Raw genomic sequence first — 17,825 nt, 5'->3', positions numbered from 1 at the left:
CATCTTATTTACTACCGTCATTCTAAGTAAACAAGATGCAAAACATGATAAACATCACATGCAATCAAATAATAAACGTGACATGATATGGCCAATATCACATAGCTCCTTTGATCTCCATCTTGGGGCTCCATGATCATCTTGTCACCGGCTTGACACCATGATCTCCATCATCATGATCTCCATCATCGTGTCTCCATGAAGTTGCTCGCCAACTATTACTTCTACTACTATGGCTAATGCGTTTAGCAATAAAGTAAAGTAATTTACATGGCGTTTTTAATGACACGCAGGTCATATAAAAGAATAAAGACAACTCCTATGGCTCCTGCCGGTTGTCATACTCATCGACATGCAAGTCGTGATTCCTATTACAATAGCATGAACATCTCATACATCACATATAGATCATTCATCATTCATCACAATTTGGCCATATCATATCACAAACCACTTGCTGCAAAAACAAGTTAGACGTCCTCTAATTGTTGTTGCAAGTTTTACGTGGCTGAATTAGGGTTCTAGCAAGAACGACTTCTTACCTACATTAAAGCCACAAAGTGATTTGTCAACTTCTATTTACCCTTCATAAGGACCCTGTTCATCGAATCCGCTCCAACTAAAGTGGGAGAGACAGACACCCGCCAGCCACCTTATGCAACTAGTGCATGTTAGTCGGTGGAACCGGTCTCACGTAAGCGTACGTGTAAGATTGGTCCGGGCTGCTTCATCCCACAATGCCGCTGAAGCAAGAAAAGACTAGTAGCGGCAAGAAAGTTGACAAATCTACGCCCACAACAAATTGTGTTCTACTCGCGCAAGAAGAACTACGCATAGACCTAGCTCTGATACCACTGTTGGGTAACGTTGCAGAAAACAAAAATTTTCCTACTCGTTTCACCAAGATCCATCTAGGAGTTCATCAAGCAACGAGTCATCAGATGCATCTACATACCTTTGTAGATCGCGTGCGGAAGCGTTCAAAGAACGGTGATGATGTAGTCGAACACGACGTGATCCAAATCACCGATGACCAAGCGCCGAACGGACGGCACCTCCGCGTTCAACACACGTACGGGACGCGAGACGTCTCCTCCTTCTTGATCCAGCAAGGGGGAAGGAGAGGTTGATGAAGATCCAGCAGCACGACGGCGTGGTGGTGGATGCAGGGCGTCATAGTAGCAGGGCTTCGCCTATACTACGAAGGAGAGACGTAACGGGGAGAGAGGGAGGCGCCAAGGCTGAGGTATGAAGTCCTCCCCTCTCCACAACTATATATAGGGGTGCCAAGGGGGGTGGCCGGCCCTAGTAGATGGAATCTACTAGGGGGGCGGCGGCCAAGGGGTGGGGGGCTTGCCCCCCAAGCAAGGGGGCGCCCCCCTTAGGGCTTCCCCCAACCCTAGGCGCATGGGCCCTTGGGGGGTGGCGCCCCAGCCCACTTTGGGCTGGGTTCCCTCCCACTTCAGCCCATGGGGCCCTACGGGATAGGTGGCCCCACCCGGTGGACCCCCGGGACCCTTCCGGTGGTCCCGGTACAATACCGGCGACCACGAAACTTGTCCCGATGGCCGAAACAGCACTTCCTATATATAATTCTTTACCTCCGGACCATTCCGGAACTCCTCGTGACGTCCGGGATCTCATCCGGGACTCCGAACAACATTCGGGTTACTGCATATACATATCTTCACAACCCTAGCGTCAACGAACCTTAAGTGTGTAGACCCTACGGGTTCGGGAGACAAGCAGACATGACCGAGACGACTCTCCGGTCAATAACCAATAGCGGGATCTGGATACCCATGTTGGCTCCCACATGCTCCACGATGATCTCATCGGATGAACCACGATGTCGAGGATTCAATCAACCCCGTATGCAATTCCCTTTATCAATCAATATGTTACTTGCCCGAGATTCGATCGTCGGTATCCCAATACCTCGTTCAATCTCGTTACCGGCAAGTCACTTTACTCGTACCGTAATGCATGATCCCGTGACCAGACACTTGGTCACTTTGAGCTCATTATGATGATGCATTACCGAGTGGGCCCAGTGATACCTCTCCGTCATATGGAGTGACAAATCCCAGTCTTGATCCATGTCAACCCAACAGACACTTTCGGAGATACCCGTAGTACACCTTTATAGTCACCCAGTTACGTTGTGACGTTTGGTATACCCAAAGCACTCCTACGGTATCCGGGAGTTACACGATCTCATGGTCTAAGGAAAAGATACTTGACATTGGAAAACTCTAGCAAACGAACTATACGATCTTGTGCTATGTTTAGGATTGGGTCTTGTCCATCACATCATTCTCCTAATGATGTGATCTCGTTATCAATGACATCCAATGTCCATAGTCAGGAAACCATGACTATCTGTTGATCAACGAGCTAGTCAACTAGAGGCTTACTAGGGACATGTTGGTGTCTGTTATTCACACATGTATTACGATTTCCGGATAACACAATTATAGCATGAATAAAGACAATTATCATGAATAAGGAAATATAATAATAATGCTTTTATTATTGCCTCTAGGGCATATTTCCAACAGTGACTTCCTTCACAATTAGGACATTCATCCTTGTGTTCTTTATTGGTGTCTCCTATTTCTCCACAAATCTTGCATGCACAAGGTTTCCTCATATCCTTTCCATAAGGCTTCAACTTCTGGGACACAAGGTGAGATCTTTGCAGAGTCAACTTTAATTCTCTCCAAGTGGTTACTCCTTGCCATCCATTCATGGTTTGGTATATCCTCCACCAAGTAGCAGCACCTCTTTCAAAGCACTGAAGAGCATGCTGGGTCATATCATTTCCAACTATAGGGTTATTCTCCATGTGATCCTCCATGTTCTGAATCCATCGGTCTGTCTCCAATTGACTCATCGTCTAGAAAATACAAGCTCATCTCCATTCATCCTCTATTGGGTCCAAGGGTTTTGGGGTGAGATGAGAGAGAGGGAGAGGGATGCACAATACAAACAATGGTTTTGAAAAGACAGATTTTATCTGTGGCTGTCGGAAAAACATCAAACAAATGACAGCTCACAAACGTCGCATCTAAAGTAGGTATAACAGGGGTTTGGTCTTCTAAAAGTCAATAAATCTTCAAAATTGCCAAACTCTTCAAGTCTTCTTTATGTCTCCGATGGCTTCTTCCCATCGTGTTTGTCCTTCTCAAGTTATGTTGCCAGATCATCTCTGTTGACGCGAAGTCTCTCATGACGTCCTTTATTATTCTGGAGTTGCGTCCCAAACTTTTAGGTTTCATCATCCTTGGCATGAACCATGTCCTACTGTCCTTCAGTTCCTAACGAATCTCCGGTATCTCGAGGTTTTGCTCCTCCAGCTTGGCTACTTTCAGCTTCTGGGTCCCGTGTTCTTCACGAACTGCTTTCTTGTCAAATACGGCTTCCTGCAGATCAACCCGAAACTTCTTGATGTATTACTCCAAATCTTGGTGATACACCAGCTAAGTTTAAAACTTCATCTTTTGCTGATTAGGTGTTCCATTAGCCCTTTGTCAACCAATCCTTCCAATGGAATGCATTCTTAACTTAGCACGGTGACAATAGCATAAGCGGGCGTTAAAATCTTGGATAGCCGTGTTTCTGCTGTGGCCATTTCCATGAGCTATCATTCCATAGTTGATATCTCCTGCCTTAGGATTTCTTGACAAAAACTTTGAGTTATAATGCTCCATGCTCCGGTCTTTCTCCGATACACCTTGATCTCGAGTATTGATAACTTCCATAGTCTGTCAAGTTCCATCAGGGGAGTCTTACTAGGTCATGCAAATCTGGAAATTCTTCATAGCCTCCAATTCTCCTAGTCTTCGGGGTCTTCAGCTGTTCTAGTATTCCATTATCATAATGTATGGTAAAATCCTCTTCATTCCAAAGTGGTCTTAGTTGTCCGGTATCTTGTACTTCTTGGAGTGGTCTCATCAGTCGAATCCTCAAGTGGTCAAAAGGGAAAAAGGGTATGGTCTCACTAAAATGGAATATTTGAATAAGCTCAGAAGAGAAGAGAGGAAAAGATCTTTTTGAAAATGAAGTTGTAGAGAAAAATCTTTCCTATGGGCTTGCCAATTTCTAGGGTCACGTCCTATAGTCAACATGTGCTCTGATACCATCTTGTAGCGACCCGACCTCAGACGGTCAAGTCTCTTTGCTGAAGTGTCATCCCTGGATCGGTATGCTGACACACACAGTACTTGAGGATTTATAACAGAGGTAAATCACATGTATAAAGTAACGTAAATACTATTACCTCAATCCAAATAGCGGAAGTAACAACAAGGTTGTGGATTCCCATCAACACCAACGGCAAAGTTGAGTGTAGAAATCGTAACCCTAACGTATCACTTACTCTTCATAAGAATCCGGCAACATGAGACGTTGCAGCCACAAAGGGTCAGTACATTGAATGTACTGGCAAATTCACACCAGAGGATAATGATGAATAATAGCTATCACTACATGCATATATGGCTGGTGGAAAAGCTCTATGGTTATAATGATTTTGCAAAAAGCCAATTTTTCCCTACTGCAAAGTAATATATTTTATTTAACTACAAAGTTGGTTGAAAATATTGAGAAGGTTCCTCCAACTCAATCCCAAAATAATAATCATTAACCCAATCAAGTTGATTAAATGGAGTGTTGAGATCAACATGAATATCAAAGACTAGAGACTCAAAATTGTCCATAACCGGGGACACGGCTAACCATGATTAGTTTATATACTCTGCAGAGGTTTGCGCACTTTTCCCCACAAGACTCGATCGCCTCCGTTGGATTTGTCGCACTACATGGTGTTTGAGAAACGGATGACCGAGACACAGTCTTTCAGAAATATTAACTCTCTACTCCGGGCAGACCATACCAAACCTACAACCCTCTACCTGCTGATCCACCTCTTCAAGAGCTTCACGTAACTTACTCAACTATGCTAGAGCCCATAATAGCTTGTGGCTGCACACGGAAGTTTCTAGCATGAATAATCTTATGATCCCTTTGAGCCTGGGTGGCGGTCCATAGGAAAATCACACGGGTACTCCGGGATTTCCAAAAATACAGGCAACACTGGGTACTCCAGGTGCCTCAATCCACCCAGATGTGTATTTAAGTTGCCACCTTAAGTTGAACCATTAATTAACAATCTCACATCTGTCATGAATTTCACTCACCCAAACCACGTCTACGAGCATATCATAGCAAATTAAGCAACGCGTAGAAGTAACTCCCAAGGGTTTGAATGTAACAGGGTAATAGGTTCTACCTCATCAACTACTTCCCAACCCACATGTTAATGACATCCTAATCATGCAATGTTTGAGGATTGGAACTAATGCATAAAAACTGGGTGATAAAAGGGATATGATCAAAGTGTGAACTTGCCTGCAATGTTGACGAAGATGATTCGCACTCATAACTCTTGATAGATCTACTCGTCACACTCCGGTCAATCTATTGTAAGCAAGCAATAGTAACCACACATAAGCAATAACTCAAAAGATCGAAAATAACGAAGAAAACAATTCGGAAAACATCAAAACCAAACAAATAACTTTTGCAACATAAAACAATTTCTAATAGTACCAAAATTAGGTGAATTTGGCCTTATCAGAAAGTTTAGGTCAAGAGCTTCGATTTGCAAAAAGAATCAACTAAATCGGAGTTATGAAACTCAATTATGATCAAACGAAGTTCAAATTCAAATCTGATCTAATTCAAATTTTAAACTTCCAACAACATGTTTGAGTTGGATTACTGGATAGAGGAGATCGTAACGAAGAAGTGGGCGTTGGTTTCATCTAATTTGGATGAACGAGTAAAAAGTTACGGCTATTTGAAAAATCAGGGCCAAGCTGTTTTACGAAAGAAAAATAGCTACGGTTAAGGTCTAATGTACAAATACGTAGACTAATTGATAATCTAATTATTCTATCGTATTAGTCTAAAAAATAATAAACTACGGAAGTATTAGAAGAAGAAAAAACAAAAAAACAAAGAAAGATACCTTTATAAGGCAGAGAAAAGACGACTTTGGAGAGAAGAGACAATTTCCACAAGTCGCGCCGGAGAGGAGAAATATATTTTTCTTAAAGAATCTAGTCAAACCAAAATATTGATTTAACCCGAATCGAATAATTTTTGGAGGCTCTATGAGTCTATATTTATTGATAGAAAAGAGACTTCGGGGTCAAAGGCTAGGCAATGTGGGACTAAATCTATACGTACGCAGATGAAATTTGAAAAAGATCGCATGGGCTAAAAGTTCGGCCCGGCCGCGCGCGTACACTGGCGCGGTAGTTTTTTTTCAAAGGAAGAAAGAAAAGAAAATCTGGAAAGAAAAGGCTGGCTGGGCCTGGCCCACTTAGGATAAACAAAAAGAAAAGATGGGGCGCCCGCTAGTACTATGATGCGCACCTGGGCGGCATTTAGTTTCAGGCGCGCGCGCAGATTTGTTAATTGTTTTTTTAACAGAAAGCGATAAACTGAAAAACGAAAATAAAAATAAAGCTTTATATAGGCATATTGTATATCAAAATTTTCAGAAAAAGATTTTCTACAAGCTGAACATTTTCCTAGCATTAAATAAAATGCACACAAATTCAGATAATTCAAAGAGTGCTACTGGTCTAATAAAATCCAATAAAAAATCATTATAAAAATACCAAAATTAATTCAAATTTATTTCTCAGCAATTTTCTGATGTAGGGAATCATGTTACCCTATTTTCTGTATATTTTATTTTTGGAGAAAAATAATTTGAATAAAACCCAAATAACTCCAAATTGAAAATAATTTCAAAAGGATTTTAAATTTTGATCCTTTTAAACTCCCAACTCATATTTCATATAATTTGAAGAAGTCATTTTACCTTCTCTCATGAAAATCATTGAGTTGCTTGAAGTTTCTGAATTAAAAATATTTCCAAATGAAATTCAAATATTTTCAAAACCCTTTTCATTTATTTAAATGGAAAAGTCATGTCATCTTCTCTCGAGGGTTTTGTATTTGAAAAGAATTTGAAGTCATGGAGATCATAAATACAAAAATGGTAGTTTGGGGAAAGTCCTTTTATTCCCTCTCATTTAACTTTCAAAAAGTTCGAATTCACTCACTTTCAGTCAATCAATCAAACAATCAATCAAATCTATCTAGTTAATATAACATTCCAAAATTTAGAATTTTGGGATGTTACATGCCCGTGTCGAGAGGTAGAAGACCTCTAACAAGTACTTTGCCTACAAGATGGAGGAGAATAGCTCAACCAGTGAGCATGTGCTCAGATTGTCTGAGTACTAGAATCACTTGAATCAAGTGGGAGTTAATCTTCCACATAAGATAGTGATTGACAGAATTCTCTAGTCACTATCACCAAGTTACTAGAACTTCGTGATGAACTATAATATGCAAGGGATAACGGAAACGATTCCCAAGCTCTTCGTGATGCTGAAATCAACGAAGGTAGAAATTAAGAAAAGCATCAAATGTTGATGGTTGACAAGACCACTAGTTTCAAGTAAAATGGCAAGGGATAGAAAGGGAACTTCAAGAATAATGGCAAGCAAGTTGCCACTATGAAGAATCCCAAAGCTAGACCCAAGCCTGAAACTAAGTGCTTCTACTGCAAAGGAAATGGTCACTCGAAGTGGAACTGCCCTAGATACTTGGCAGATAAGAAGGATGGCAAAGTGAATAAAGGTATATTTAATATACATGTTATTGATGTCTACTTTACTAGTGTTTATAACAAATCCCTCGGTATTTGATACTGGTTTAGTTGCTAAAAGTAGTAACACAAAACAGGAGTTGCAAAATAAACAAAGACTAGTTGAGGACGAGGTGACGATGTGTGTTGGAAGTAATTCCAAGGTTGATAAGATCACCATCGCACACTCCCTTTACCTTCGGGATTAGTGTTGAACCTAAAATAAATATTATTGGGTGTTTGCATTGAGCATAACATGATTGGATCATGTTTATTGCAATACGGTTATTCCTTTAAGTCAAAGAATAATTGTTATTCTGTTTACATGAATAAAACCTTCGGTGGTCATACACCCAAGGTGAATGGTTTATTGAATCTTGATCGCAGTGATACACATATTTATAATATTGAAGCCAAAAGATGAAATGTTAATAATGATAGTGCAACTTATTTGTGGCACTTCCATTTAGGTCATATTGGTGTAAAGCGCATGAAGAAACTCCATGTTGATGGGATTTTGGAATCACTTGATGCTTGCGAACCATGCCTCATGGGCAAGATGACTAAGACTCCGTTCTCCGGAACAATGGAGCGAGCAACTAACTTATTGGAAATAATACATACTGATGTATGCGGTCCGATGAGTGTTGAGGCTCATGGCGGGTATCATTATTTTTTGACCTTCACAAATGATTTGAGCAGATATGGGTATATCTACTTGATGAAACATAAGTCTGAAACATGTGAAAAGTTCAAAGAATTTTAGAGTGAAGTGGAAAATCATTGTAACAAGAAAATAAAGTTTCTACGATCTGATCGTGGAGGAGAATATTTGAGTTACGAGTTTGGTCTTCATTTGAAACAATGCGGAATAGTTTCGCAACTCACGCCACCCGGAACACCACAGCGTAATGGTATGTCCGAACGTCGTAATCACACTTTACTAGATATGGTGCGATCTATGATGTCTCTTACTGATTTATCGCTATTGTTTTGGGGTTATGCATTAGAGACAACTGCATTCACGTTAAATAGGGCACCATCTAAATCTATTGAGATGACACCGTATGAACTATGGTTTGGCAAGAAACCAAAGCTGTCATTTCTTAAAGTTTGGGGTTGAGATGCTTACGTGAAAAAGTTTCAAACTGATAAGCTCGAACCCAAATCGGAAAAATGCGTCTTCATAGGACACCCAAAGGAAACTGTTGGTACACCTTCTATCACAGATCCGAAGGCAAGATATTCGTTGCTAAGAACGGATCCTTTCTAGAGAAGAAGTTTCTCTCAAAAGAATGATTGGGAGGAATGTAAAACTTGATGAGGTAATTGTACCTTCTCCCGAATTAGAAATTAGTTCATCACAGAAATCAGTTCCAGTAATACCTACACCAATTAGTGAGGAAGCTAATGATGATGATCATGAAACTTCAGATCAAGTTACTAACGAACCTTGTAGGTCAACCAGAGTAAGATCCACACCAGAGTGGTACGGTAATCCTGTTCTGGAGGTCATGTTACTTGACCATGAAGAACTTACGAACTATGAGGAAGCGATGATGAGCCCAGATTCCGCAAAATGGCTTGAGGCCATGAAATCTGAGATGGGATCCATGTATGAGAACAAAGTGTGGAATTTGGTTGACTTGCCTGATGATCGGCAAGCCATAGAGAATAAATGGATCTTCAAGAAGAAGACTAACGCTGACGGTAATGTTACTATCTACAAAGCTCGACCTGTTGCGAAAGGTTTTCGACAAGTTCAAGGAGTTGACTACGATGAGAGTTTCTCACCTGTAGCGATGCTTAAGTCCGTCCGAATCATTTTAGCAATTGCTGCATTTTATGATTATGAAATTTGGCAAATGGATGTAAAGACTGCATTCCTGAATGGATTTCTGGAAGAGGAGTTGTATATGATGCAACCTGAAGGTTTTATCGATCCGAAGGATGCTAACAAAGTGTGTAAGCTCCAGCGATCCATCTATGGACTGGTGCAAGCATCTCGGAGTTGGAATAAACGTTTTGATAGTGTGATCAAAGCATATGGTTTTGTACAGACTTGAGGTGAAGTCTGTATTTACAAACAAGTGACACTACAAGAAATATGTCAACTTATGACCTTCTATCAGTGACCCTCAAAGAAATGGTCATAAATTTATGACCATTTTAGACCAATTGGTCAAAAGCTGTTCAGGGGGCTCCAAACCCTAAACCATTGCGACCATTTTGGTCAGAAAGGTCGTAATTTCCTTACACGAAATGGTCACAAAGCAAACAGTGCTAGTCCGCTGCCTTATTTCTAGTTGTTAATGACCAATATAGATGGTCATAGCCTTGTAGATTGTGGTGGGTTGTGATGACTAGGCGCCATCTCATCAGTTTTGCCTATGTGTCATGTCCATGTGGCAGTTTTTGCCCTAGGTTGTGAAGCAACCTATATTTCTATCATTCCCAAAATTCCCCAAAAAATCTCATAAATTCTTTGGGGCATATCTTCATCAAATATGTAAAAATCCTTCCTTGCCTAGTTCAAAACTAATTCAACAATATTCATTTTCCTATTCTGTTCACAACAACACTTTATGAAGGAAGTGCTATTATTATATTCTTGATTGCCCTCGGAATTTTTGGGCACTCTTTCCTATCCAAATTATTACTGCATGACAAAATTCAGCTCCATTTGCCTAGCAAATCTTCCTCGGCAAATTTCCAAAGTTTTTGTCCACCTAGAAGCATTGTGAAGGAAGTACCTTTTTTATATCTCTAAATGACATGAAATTTATATAGTTCCTTCATGTGCCCAAATTATCAACCTCCTCCAAATTGTAGCTCAGTCAAATCATCTATGTGAGCCCAGGTTCAATTTATATTTTATGGCCAAATTGGCACATTGCAAAGCAAGTGTTATATAGAACCCTCCTATTACCCTCAAACTTTTCGGGCACTCTTCCATACCCAAATCATTGCCACATGATAATATTCAGCTCAATTTTCCTAGTAAATCTTTCTCGGGAAACTTTCAAAGTTTCTACCTCGAGAGAAGCTTTGTGAAGTAAGTACTAGCTAGGCTTACCCAAATGATCTGAAAATTTAACAAAGCATGACCATACCTAAGTAACTTACCTACACCAATTTTGAGCTCATTTCATTCATCCAATCTCTCTCACTAGTTTTCCCAAGTTTCTGTCCATAGAAGAGCATTGTGAAGGAAGTACTACTTTCGCATGTCCAAATGGTATCAATTTTCTACAATGCTTTCCTATGCCCAAATAACCATCCTCCACAAAATTTCAGTGCACTCCATTCATTATTTTGAGCCTAGCTTCAACATTCATATTTTTGTCCAGCGTGGTACTTTGCAAAGAAAGTACCACCTAGGATCCTCCTTTTGAGCTAAAAATTTGTGAAGACATTCTCCTTAGTAGATGATCATCCTCAGCCAAAACTCACGCCCATTGGCCATGTGCATTTTCCGTACCGCTAATCAAACACTTGGCTGCTAATTCATGTTTGAGCATCGATCGGTCTCCTCGTGAGAATCTTATGTTGTAATTTTCTTCCTAGCACCAACCTAGGGAGTGCCCAACCCACTAGACATGCCTAGGCCGCCCAAAACACATGGCAACATTACGGTCACGCGGTGACCACGCGACGGGCATGCGAGTTTACGCGCTCTAGAGTTGGTGCCCTCGGCCACCGCCCAAACCTCGACGTATCGCCAACAAACCATGTATTTATGATTAAATAGGTCCTTATGTAACTAGAAATGATTTTTGGAAAAAATAAATAGCAAACTATGAGGTAGCTGCAGTTCAAATTTGACCCGCTTCCAGCTGAATCGGCGGAAATTTGTCTTTTTCACGAGAGGTGGATCAAAAAAATTTACACCCAACCATTTTGTTAATTGTGCATTAAATATGGCCTAGTATTTTATAAAAATGATTTGGTCCAATTTTGCAACAATTATTTGGTAGTTCCTTCACAAAAAAACCTCCTTTCGGGCACTCGAAAAATGGAAAATGGTTTTTTCGTCCAATGAAAATGAAAACTTCCTTGGGCAACATTGTTTGCCATTCCAATATGCATCCTTGTGCACAATATGAGATCATTTGAACAAACTATGCCATGGATGTGGCCATAAGATTGATCATTTGGCTTGAAAGCCATAGATCTCCACACGTGATAGCTCGTTTCTGAGAACACTTTTTTAAAATAATTGCCGTATTACAAGTTTATTATTTTTCCTAGGAACTTGGCCACATATAATGACACAATGCGAAGGTTTCCCAATTTTTTGATTTTTTTGAATTTTTTATGCCCGTTTCAAAATGCGGTCAAAACGGCAGGAATGACCGTTCCTAGCTAGTGGTTGAATCTTGGAATTTTTTTGGTGTTTCTATGGTTAAATAGATACTTACATACCTAGAAATTATTTTTGAAAAAAATAAAGAGCAAACTAAAAGGTAGCTATAGTTCAAATTTGACCCGCTTCCAACTGAATCGGCGGAAATTTGTCTTTTTCATGAGAGGTGGATCAAAACTTTTTACACCCAACCATTTTGTCAATTGTGAATTAAATATGGCCTAGTATTTTAGAAAAATGATTTGGTCCAATTTTGCAACAATTATTTGGGAGGTCCTTCACAAAAAAACCTCCTTTTGGGCACTCGAAAAATGGAAAATGGTTTTTTCGTCCAACGAAAATGAAAACTTCCTTAGGCAACATTGTTTGCCATTCCAATATGCACCCTTGTGCACAATATGAGATCATTTGAACAAACTATGCCATGAATGTGGCCATAAGATTGATCATTTGGCTTGAAAGCCATTGATCTCCACACGTGATAGCTCGTTTCTGAGAACACTTTTTTAAAATAATTGTTGTATTACAAGTTTGTTATTTTTCCTGGGAACTTGGCCACATATAATGACACAATGCGAAGGTTTCCCAATTTTTTGATTTTTTTTGAATTTTTTATGCCCATTTCAAAATGCGGTCAAAACGACGGGAATGACCGTTCCTAGCTAGTGGTTGAATCTTATAATTTTTTTGGTGTTTCTCTAATTAAATAGATACTTATGTACCTAGAAATGATTTTTTGAAAAAATAAAGAGCAAACTAGGAGGTAGCTGCGGTTCAGATTTAACCTGCTTCCAGCTGAATCGGCGGAAATTTGTCTTTTTCACCAGAGATGGATCAAAACTTTTTACACCCAACCATTTGGTCAATTATGCATTAAATATGACCTAGTATTTTTGAAAAATGATTTGGTGCAATTTTGCAATAATTATTTGGTAAGTTCTTCACAAAAAAACATCATTTGGGGCACTCGAAAAATGATTAAAAATAGCTAGAAAGATGAGAAATGCATACAAATTGGTCCTTATCCATAAAATGTGGTCTAACTCTAGTGAAAATTTGTGTGGTACCCTTTTGCAAAATATTTTTGATAGCTACTTCACAAAATCCCTCTAGTTTTTGTACTTGGAAACTCTTTTAAATCACTGATTTTCCGAACCAATCAGAACCATTCCCACGGATCGATGACATGGCACTCATCCATCCATCCATCCATCCATCTCACCATCCCACATCCATCCGTCCATCCACCCCACCGCAGCACAAACCCTAGCTCACATCACACCCCTTCCCCCATCACACCCTTCTCCCCCCATCTGCTCGCCGCCACAGCCACCTCCCGATCCAATCTCACCCCGCCGCCTCCCGATCCACCGCCGACCTCGCCGTCCTCCTCACTCACCGCCGACCTCGCCGTCCTCCTCACCCACCGCTGCCGACCTCGTCCCTCCCTCCCCTCACCATCTCTCCCTCGTCTCACCTCACCGCGAGCCCCGCAACCCAATCCATCACCGCCTCCCTTCCAGATCCATTGCCGCCACCGCCACCTCCCTCCGGCGGAGCTCGCCGTCGTTCATGGCCTCCCCCACGCCCCCCTCCTCTCGCCCCTCCCCTTCCCTCACCACCCAACCGAACCAACCAGCCCACCAACCCAAAGAGAAAAGCGAGCAGAGGCGAGATGGTGACCGGACGCGAGGCCGGCGAGGCGGCGCCGTGGGAGGAGGAGGAGCAGAGGGAGTGGGCGGATCTGACACCGGTGTGCCTGGCGGAGGCGTTCTCGCGGCTGGGCCTGGCTGATGCCGGTGTGCCCCACCCCGCCCAGATCAAATCAAACTAGCCCCATCCCGGATGCCCCCCTCTGCTTCTCGTGATCTGGTTTTGATCCCCCCGATACGGTGCGTGCGTGCAGGAAGTGTTCGAGAGCCACTGCCGCGTCGTCTTCACCGTCGGCACCTCCATCGCCTCCGTCCTCACGGCGTGGGCCGGTACACCCCTGTTCCCTCCCCTGCTCTCCCCCGCAGTTCGCATGCTGTCTTCGGGTTCAGAGTGTGTCGCTGACCCATCCGATTGGTTACCTTTTTGTTTTCAACAATCGCTGCTGTATCTGAAGGGAGGGGGACAGGGAGTGATGCAGTTGTGCAGCTGCTTGCTGCTGAATCCTAATTAATTTGTTTGGCTTATGTAATACCATAGGTAGGGCACACCTCAATTGGAACCACAGCTGCACTAGACCAATTTTGTTTCGGAATGCCCCATTGGCGGTGGTGACTGAATGCAAGTGCACCAAGTTACAATCTAATTGATGAGTTTTTCTCCCCAGTCGCTGCACACTAGTACAGTAGTAACAATTTCACTTGAAATGTTGAATTCTTTGGCGATGCTCGGTTTAGTTGACATGTGGAACTACTTTTGCCCCTTACCTGACCAGTAAATGTCAAGTAATTCCAATATGTGTGCTTAATTTGAAGTCAGACTACTTGCTTTTTTTCAACTAATGATAGGCCCCTTTTCGTGTACTACGATTATCAAAGGAAGTCCGCTTTATATGCTGTTTTTGTTCATGTTGGTAATGCATGCCGAGTGGAGCATATGTCATTATGCTATAGGGTGTCTCCTCAGAATTGGGATTGCTTTGCACTGACAATGGTTTCGATTACAAGTTAGTCCGAATTACCAAAAATAAGCTCTATATTTTATTTTGCCCGCAGGATCTGTTCCATGAGGTTGAAACTATGGATGTCTACTCTTCCATAAGCTGTCTGGATCTTCGTACTCTTGCTGTGCTGGCAAACTCCACCCTGTCCAGCTCAAGGTTCTGTTTCTTCGTTTTTCATGTATTTCGGTAATTTTGCTGTGAGGAAATTAACATGATAGCAGTGAGCCATAACAACACAAAACGATGCATCTTCCAAGCAAAAGTAATTTTGCATATCCAAAAGAGAAGCGCCCTGCAGCCTGTTGTTACTTCCATCTCTGTTCCAAAAACAGAGGAACCATCTTTTTTGGTTCAGATAATTGCGAGGAAATTCCTGAACTGATCCCTGCTTCCTCTGGTTGTTGTTTGTGCCAGGTGACCCAAGGTTGCTGAAGAGGAGCAGCAGCCGCACAAGAGTATCTGAAGATGACTCCTCCGTTTCTAACCCATCCCCTTCCTTCCACTATTTTGGATGATGAACTTGATCCTGCTTAATTAATTAATTTCTCATCGTGCTTAATTAGTTGTAAATGTGCCCCCTTATTGAAGAAGAAGAAGATAATACAAATGTAATTTAATTGGATGGTCCCTTTCATCGTGCTTAATTAGCTGTAAATGTGCCTCCCTTACTGAAGAAGATAAGAATCCATATGTCTTATGCAAAATTAACTTTGCCATCTTGTAAGCACTCTAGGCAGTGTCTAGAGGGTGAAAATATGAGAACAAAAAAGAATTACTGGATTAATTTAAAACATCCATCCTTTACTCCGTCCATGTCATTGTTATTTACCCTGGGAGTATTTTTAACTTGAAAATCTTTGGTGAACTGCCATTTCGAGTACATTTGCTTGCTCTGTTAATTTTTTGGGTTAATCCATCTTGCTCTGTTAAGTAAAATTTGATATGTGGAGTAGCAGCAGTAAGCTAGACCCTCCATCTTGCTCTGTACATAGTCAAAGCAACTCCAAGTTCGCAGCAATATTGTTAACTTCTCAATTTGCTTGGATTACATTTAACTTCTAGTACTCCAGTACTCTAGTAATTTTGCTTAGAGTATTTAACAAGATTGAACTGTACATGTGTGGAGTAATTTTGCTGGGAGTATTTAACAAGGTTGATAGAGGGTTCTATGCATCCCCATTTATGAGTTATGCAGAATAAGAATTACAATTTGCTGCAATTCAAATGTTTTGAATTCTTCAATCTTGAATTGTTCAATGATGATAGCTATCTTGCATCGTACTATAAAATCATGGATCGGCAACTAGGTGATTGTCAATCTGTTCTTGCTAGATGTGTTGTTGTTTTTCTTCTTCTAAGATAAGATGGTAGCATCACATGTCATCCTATCATGTTGTACTAGTTCCTGAAGTGTAAGATAAGATGGTGGCATCAGATGTGTGTTTTGACTTGTGACTGCTTACTACATGGATACATGCAACTAGCTAGCAACCTAGCAGTACTAGTAAGAATATATGTGACTAATTCCCTCCCTTTACCTTGTGATTGATTCCAGGTATATACAGATGCCATCTTTGTCTGGCAACATATGCACCTGATTACATTCAGGTGCATATAGTATACTTGAACAGTGTAAACATATGCATCTGCAAAATTATCTCATTCATAGTGTGGTGCCTATGTATACCAGTTATCAATTGGCTTGATTTAGGCTATTGATAGTCAGTGTCTCAGTGACAGAAATAACTCAAAAGCTATACCTTTAGCTGTGCTGGCAATCGAATGTATATAATCGTAACCGTGAAACTAGTTATTACCGTAGCTAGAAGATCTCTTTAGTAAGCAGTAACTGGTAGTTCTCATAATCCATCCCATAGATTACTTCCCCAACGTGTGTTCCAAGGGCTTTACCTATTAGAATTGATGCTTGTTTCTACTAAGTGTTGCACTTGTTTCTACTAAGTTTTATCTGTGAATCTGTTGTTTCACATATACTATATACAACTGATGCCTTGAAGAAGTCAGCTCCCCTTGGATGGTGCAGTGTAGCAAATAAATGTTGATTCATTCATTCTTTGGTGAGTGCACACTACTAGCACATTCTTTGCTGTGATCAAGTGCGACTCATATCCAGTTGTTTTCTCACATTATTATTTGGTTATGCCATGCCGCTGCCATTGTTTGCTTAAGCATGATTTGCTCCAACCTGGCATTGTGTTGTACTAGTACTAGTACATACTTCAATTGCATGCATGCATGTTTGCCGTTCCCGGAACTGTTTGACTGCTTTGCATATGGCTTGTGTCTTGCTGCTCTTTGACCTGTTGTACTGTCCATATGTTACTTGATCATTTGCAAAATATATCTCAGTTTTTGCTGTAATGAGAATGTTATATGCATGGTTTCCTGTTAAATCTAAAGTTCTGCAGCAAATTTTCATCGTTATGAGAATTTTGTATTCACGGATTCACTTGATTATGTTTCTAACTTTTCATAATTTATTATTTGCAGATGTTGGCTTTCATTCTTCCAAAGTTGGGTGTACATGAGCTCTAGGAACAATCCCGAAGATAAACCACACCCAACAATGTGTTTTAGCTCAGTAGAGATAGTTATGCTTGCAGCTAGTTATGTGTATATTTAGTTATATTTTATAGCTGAATACCAGAATTGTACTATGCTTGGCTGTTGTATGAAATATTATGCCTTATTGGCTCTTTTTGAATCAAATTATCTAATTGCACAAATATAGAACTGGTGTGTGGTACCCGAAAAGCAAACCTGGTAATTGGTTCCCATTTGACTAGTGGGACCTACTTTAAAATAGAAAAGAAACAAAAGAAAACTGACAAGTGGGCTGAAAAAAGGCCGAGGCCCCCCAAAAAATTGCATTGTAAAAGGTTTCGGCCCAAAACATAAAAGTCTATTGGGCTTGGCCCATGTAGCTTACCCAAATTGAAAGAAAAAAACAACAAATGGGCTGAATTGTTGGGCTCGGCCCATGTAAAACACCTAATCGGACTGGGCTGAATCTTGTCAGTGACCTTTTCAATTCGTCGCAATTTTGCCACGTC

General features: G+C 40.9%; 1 long non-coding RNA gene across 1 annotated transcript; it reads left to right on the top strand.

Annotated features, from left to right (window-relative positions):
* The first annotated feature begins 16,707 nt into the window (after positions 1–16,707).
* LOC125548369 (uncharacterized) lies at positions 16,708–17,481 on the top strand. The gene is made up of 2 exons (XR_007301039.2): positions 16,708–16,829; positions 17,263–17,481. It is a non-coding gene; the product is annotated as an uncharacterized LOC125548369 (long non-coding RNA).
* Positions 17,482–17,825: the final 344 nt, after the last annotated feature.

This window comes from Triticum urartu, chromosome 3A, assembly GCF_056163025.1.
Source record: "Triticum urartu cultivar PI428250 chromosome 3A, HENAU_Tu73, whole genome shotgun sequence".
NCBI lineage: Eukaryota > Viridiplantae > Streptophyta > Magnoliopsida > Poales > Poaceae > Triticum > Triticum urartu.
This window is presented reverse-complemented; position numbering and strand designations above follow the sequence as displayed.